Source organism: Grammomys surdaster, unplaced genomic scaffold (assembly GCF_004785775.1).
Source record: "Grammomys surdaster isolate TR1022 unplaced genomic scaffold, NIH_TR_1.0 126198, whole genome shotgun sequence".
In the NCBI taxonomy this organism is placed as follows: Eukaryota; Metazoa; Chordata; class Mammalia; order Rodentia; family Muridae; genus Grammomys; species Grammomys surdaster.
The window spans coordinates 4,950,354-4,957,226 of record NW_021621003.1 but is presented as its reverse complement, the minus strand read 5'-3'; the positions used below and the strand labels follow the sequence as shown (position 1 = coordinate 4,957,226).

General features: G+C 34.2%; 1 protein-coding gene across 1 annotated transcript in view; it reads left to right on the top strand.

Annotated features, from left to right (window-relative positions):
* Gpr137c (G protein-coupled receptor 137C) overlaps nucleotides 1-6,873 on the top strand; it is a 70,575-nt gene that overhangs the window by 1,017 nt on the left and 62,685 nt on the right. The window lies entirely within an intron of this gene.

The following is a 6,873-nucleotide window of genomic DNA, read 5'->3' as shown; positions in this document are numbered from 1 at the left end:
CCCCAACAACTTAAGGCAGTGGGACACCCTTTGTTCAGTGTCCCAGACCTCCACGTAAGGCGTTGGTGGCGACCACAGAGAGGCATCGTAAGAAGTAGCATCTCCGGTAGCTCTGTCGGGGCTGGACCGGGTTGAGGGAGGTTGGATGCTGAGGTAGAGGCAGCTCTGCTGAAGCTGGACCGCTGCCAGCCATTACGTCACCAGGCAGAGCTGTTCCTCCGCTATTGTTGCTGCGTTTCTTTTATTAGAAGCTTATATTCCCCCCCTGCATCTCCTTAACTGTGGCTCGATACACCTTACACAAATTCTGATTGATCGCTTCCCCGACGGGGTGAACGATCAATAACCAATGCTGCGGGACAGCCGAAGGACCTCCATAAAGCCCTTTAGTGTTTGTCCCAGTTGCTGCTTGTTTTGGCTATTTAGGCGGTCTCTTACAGCACAGCCCTTTGGGGGAGAGCTAATTAGGCGAGAAGATAACCTGTGCCTGTTGCAGAAACAAACCCTGGAACTGTTTTTCTGGGTTTTTTTTAAATCAACAACTTGCTTAATAACTGGAGTCTAATCACACCCCCTTTCTCTTTTATGGGGAATTGCTGCTTGGATTGCATTGTTCTGCAGCACTTTGGTATTTGACCCATTTCAGACAGGTTGGGGGTATAAGGTTGTCAATCATGTATATCAATGGTATTTACGCCTTATTATTTTCAGGTTTGTCCCAGAAAAGTCTTTCTTTCCCTCAAAATAAGAGCTTAGGAGAGGAGAAAGAAGGTGACATCATACACTTAATACTGACTAATATAGAACGGTATTGGTCTATGCAGCTAATCCTCTCAAAGGCTTTTGGAGGTGATGAGAATTAACATAGTTCCAAGGAAAAGTAACCAAAAAGGCACTTTTGAATCAGATTAAGTGTTTATATTTCCTACATAAACCAACTCCTTTTCTCCCTTAATAAACAGGAAAACAGAAAGCATCATTTTTAAAATCACAATTGTAATTTCAACTATATACAAGCTATCTCCAAAAAAAATTAAGTAAAAAAAACAAACTATTCTCTATCCACATAATACCACAAAATCTCAAACCCTTAGGAAGCAAAAGGGGAACGCATATGCAATTGTAACTCAAAGAAACATGCTACAATGGTGTCATATTTGATTGCTTAAGCTATTATAACACTTATTTATAGCTAAACTGATAATTGAGTTCTTCTTGACACTTCTGGTAGGACATTAGTAATTTCCCATCATTGAAGCCTTACTTTAGCCTCAGATACAGTTAATCTACCTGAAAATGACTAAAAGTTAGCTTGCTAGGAGCATCAGATACCATGAGTGTCATCATCCCCCCATATGTCTTAATATAAGAAATTATATATGCAATTCATTGCTAATACCACCCTTCCATTTTAGATATAACACATAACCAGAAAGTGTGCAATCTTAAACATGGAGCTAGGTAAGATTTATGTATGTATACATCCAAGTTAACCAACAGCCTGAGTGAGATCTTGAATGCCTTAAGGGTTCTCTTGTATCTTCTACCAGCCAGCACCTCTCACTCAAAGGGAAATAAAGAAGCCAAAACATTATCATAATAGGAAAAATATCAACTATATTTAAGTACAAATTTCTAAAGAGTATTTCTGGAGCAAAAAATAAAGAGTAGATAAAATTTTCACTTATTTTATCACTGATATTCCAAGTAAGGAAGCATTAAAGTCTGGAAGTCTTATTAAATGAATCACCTGTTTGTGTGTGATATTTTTTTTGGAAAAAAGAGAATCCCTCTTACCCTAGAAAATATAATTTTCAAAATACTGTACTAAACCTTTTTTATTTGTTTATTTCTCAGTATCTTCTGGAAAGGGATGATGATGTTTGTCTTTTATAATAAAACTAAAATTTTTAAGACATATAATAATACTTGAATAAATATCTTTTTTGAAAGCTTGCTTTAAAATAGACATGTGAATCAAAATTTATTTTCCAGTTCATAGATATCTATATTTAAAAGAGTATCTGAAGTGAAGTGTGGTGGTACATACCTATAATTCCAGCACTTGGAAGGGGGAGAGGTTTCAAGAATTTTGAGAGCAGCCTAAACTACATAGTTCTAAGACAATATGGCCTATATAACAACTAAACTTAAAAAATGAGTATGTTAGCACAAATTTGTAATCCTTGTACCTAGATGACAGAGGCAGAAGGCTCTCTAGTTACACATTGTCATACCCTGCCTCAAAAAAACAAAACAGTAAGAAAAGAGTGAATTTGTTTTTCTTGTGTTTTTTTGAGGCAGGCTGTCAATGTACTCCAGGATGGCCTTGAACTCTCCATCCTCCTACTTCAGCCATCCAAATGCTAGGAAATATAGATGTATACCACCTTGCCCAGTTCTGGATTACAATTTTTAAATAACAATTACAAGTAACTGGAAGTATATTTTCCATTGATCATTCTGAATTAGTAAAGTTTTTCTCTGCAAGTTGCTTCTTTATTATAATTTTTTGTTTTGTTTTCAGATGAGCTTGCTAGTTATCTCAGACTGCCCTGGAATTCACTGTGTAGCCCAAGATGCTATCAAACTTAAAAATCACATGCTTTTAAATTCTTCATAGTATAGCAAAGTTGTAGGGAAAGTTTGTTGACCAAAACAAAGCTATTATTTAATTTTTGTCCTAAAGTATTGTCTTTACTGTCTCATATTAAATACTAATTCCATTTTACTTTTAATTTAAAACATTTGTTGTGCCATGTCTGATGAATTAAAAACACTCAAACTTTTCATTATAAAGAACCATGGATCAGGGCAGAAGACATGCCACATCAGTTAAGAGCACTTGCTGCTCTCACAGAAGACTGCCAGTTCCAGCACCAGCTTGTGGTAGCTTACAACTGTAACTGTAGGTGCCAAAATATTTATATTCATACGCACATGCACCCTCACAGATACATAGTTTCTAAAAGAACCATAGATCATTATAAACATAGAAAACACCATTTACTACTTTAAACATGTTTTATGGTGACCTTTCCAAAACACATGATTTTTAAAAGTTAAGAACTGTGTAAACCATTCTTCTGGTTTGTACCTGAATGGAATTGATCTAAAGTATTTTTTTCTGACTTTCCGTCTTTCTGATTTTTGGAATGGAAAAAAGTATAATAACCTAAAAACGAATATTGAACCTTTTCTGACAGTATCAGTAGAGTATGACCTTTACCAGATAAAATTTTGTACTCTTATATTTCCCCTAGTGAAGATTTCAGTCTTTAAAAAGATTATTATGATCTTATCCTTCATTAGGACATACAAAAAGAAAAAAATCAGAGTTAGTATACTATCTTTGGAGCACTATGATACATGCCAAAGTGAATGAGTTCATCTTTGAGGTCCTTATAGACATTTTTTCCTTCCAGTTTCTATAATATAAATGCTAGTTGCTTAATCAATATAAAGTACAATGACTTGATTCTAATGCTAAAAGAACTAAAACATATTTAAAATTTTAACTTCATGAATGGTATTATTGCTTCTTCAGATGAAGGTACTATTCTAAATATCAATGACACTTTAAAATGTAGCTCAATTTCCAGGTATCTTGGTTTGTTATATTATTTTTCACAAGTGAATTTTTACCACCTAAAATGGAAACTCCTATGGACAAGTTATTTTATCATATTTTTGTCTCACAGCAACTACAGCTACTATGAATAGATTATTGATTGATGATATAAAAGCTAAATTCTAGAAAATATATAATATGTATATGTAATGTATACAATTACCTTATTTTTATGAGTAAATATACATGGGTTGTCTGTAATCTTTATATTTGTGCTTAAAGATTATACATGTTATGAATGCATAGATTATCTTGGCTTAAATAGAGCAAAAGTTAATTACTCCTGGTAAAATATTACTAACAAAGCTTCTAAGATATAGTAACTGAAAAGTCTATAAGATAAATATCTCACATCACAAGTTAATACTCAATGGAAATGGCTTAATTCAGCGTTTAACTATTTGCAAGAAATATAAACTGCTTTTGTTTGAACCTACTCAACTACCTTTTACCCACTAACTTGATCCTACAACTGAGCCTATACTTTTTCACCGAAGGCAGGATCAGATTGTCTTATAATTTGAGTTCCAGGCAGTTGTTAGCTACCTAATGTGGGTGCTAGGAACGTGGGTCCTATGAAACAGCAACAAGTACCTAACTGTTGAGCCATCTCTCTAGCCCTACAAAGTAAAATCTTTTAAAAAGAAAATCCAGTAGGGGCTGGATAGTTGGCTCAGTGGTTAACAGCACTGGCAGCTCTTCCAAAGGGCCCAGGTTCAATTCTCAGCACCCACATATCAGTTCATGACTATGATTCCAGTTCCAGGAGATCTGACACTCTCACACAGACATACACGGAAGCAGAACACCAACGTACATAAATATTTTTTTAAAAAAAATTAAAACCTAAGTCCTAGCAATTACAATAAAACAAAAAGGAGAAATAAGTTTAGTATTTAGAAAAGGAAAGTAAAATTGTATTTGTAAATGACATAATTGCTGAGATCAAACATCCTAAAGAATCTTCAAAAACTATTAGAACTAATAAGTGAACTTAACAAATTAAAGGATAAGACTTTTTATACTGCAAAAAAAAAAATTAGAAGCTGAAATTGAGAAACTTTCACTTACAAAACAATAATGTTAAAAATTAAAGTACTTAGGAATAAATGTAATATAATGCAAGATGCGCAAGACATATAATGAACACTATGAAACATTAAGAGAAATTAAAAAAACAAAATACATAGTTCGATAATAGAGTATTCTGCTGACATATACAAAGCCCTGGGTTAGATCCCTAGCATTGAAAAAAACAAAAACCTATGTAAATGAAAAGCATACCTAACAGGATGAATCGTTTTAGGATGTAACTTCTCTCCAATTTGAGCTATACATGAAATACAGCCCCTATTAAAATCTCTGCAGAATTCTATACTTAGAGAAGGGAGATGTCAGGGGCAGCCCTGCTTATACACTGAAGGCCTAAAATCAGCCATAGGCCTAAAATCAGCAATAGGCCTGCCACACATGTATACTAACACCAAGTCTTGGGTCTCTATGGAAAAACATTGAAACAGAGGGCTATAAGCTATTGTAAACAGGCAGCTTTTGTGGAGATTTACCAGCCTGAGTAGTCATAGACCTTGTAAATAGGTAGCCTTGGCAGATAATACCAACTTAGATAAGGATAAGTGAATCATAGGCAGAGTCATAGCGACCTGTCCCCTGAACCTTCACCCAGCCCATACCCTGTTCTGAAAGATATCTGTATTCCCCCTGAACACTCATGCTCCAGTGTCATCCCCTTCCCCACGTCCTGCCTTTTTGTGTTTATAACCCCTGTGTGAATAAGTAAAAATTATGATTTGAAAAAAAAATCTCTGCAGAAGTTATAAAATACTTGGAATGTTTTTGTGGAAAATAGAGGGCTCCCAAGTCCTTAAAGTTTTGAAAAAGAGTACTAAAGTTGGATAATCATACTACCTGATTTTTCAAGAGGTTTTATAAGCTAAAGTTATCAACACCATGTAATATTGATATAAAGATGTATCAGTAGAGCAAAATTCAGAGTTCTGAATTAGACATACACCCTTAATTCAACATGTTCTACAAAGATGTCAAAATTTAGTAAGAGAACATTTTGTTAAATACACAAATGGAAAAAATAAAGATTGATTCTTACCTTATACCATACTTTAAATTCTACTTGATATAAATCATGAACTTAAATGTAAAAACTAATATTTTTAGAAGAAAATTTTTGTTTTCTTAGACAAGATCAAAATTTCTTGGTTAGAAAATAAAAATCATGAACCAAAACTGACAAATGAATTCTTAAAATTAAAGCCTTTTGGTTTTTGCAAAACAGAATGAAGGTGAGGAAATATTTATAAAACAGTACCTGGCAAAAGAATCTGTGTTTAGAATATATAAAAAAAAAAAACTCTTAAATTCTGTACTAAGAAAAATAGGCAAAAGAGTTCAAGGTACACCTTGTAAAGAGATTTGTACAAGGCCAAGAAGCACTTAAAAGATGGTCAGGATGATTAGTTATCAGGAGAATTAAAATTACAATCATGATTAATTACCACTGAACATTGATTAAGAAGTCTAAAATGTAAAAGACTGACCATATCATGGACTGCTAAAGCTGAAAGTTAATTAGAAGTATGAACAGGGGAACTAGAGAGATGGCTTTGCACTTAAGAACACTGGCTACTCTTCAGAAGAACCCAGGTTCAATTCTCAACAGCCATAAGGCAGCTCACAACTCTCTGTTAACTCCTGCTGTAGGGCATCCAACATAACACCCTCACACGGACATGCATGCAGACAAAACAACACACAGAAAAATAAGTCATTTTTTTAAAAGAATCTATGTGCAGGGGTGAGGGGCTGATGGCTTAAGTGTAAGGCTTTACAACCAGTTTGGAAAACAATCTTTAAAAACTGTAGTGTAAGTCTGTCACATAATCTAGCTGTTACTGTCTTAAATAACTATCTAAAAGAAACCATATGTCCATAGAAAGCCTTATATATGAAAGCTTATATTAGATTTATTTACAAGAGAACAAAACTGAAATAACCAAAATACCCATCAAAAGAATGGCACACAAAGGAGTACTACTACTATTAGGTTGTTTTTTTAAGCACATACAACATAAAGTAATTCTCAAAGTCAGTAGACTGAATGAAAGAAGCAGACTCCCCCTTCCCAAATGACCTCACTTATTCTATTTATAGTAAATGTTTTTAAACGCAAAGTAATCAGTAGTAAGTAGGCACTGGAGTCTGGAGAA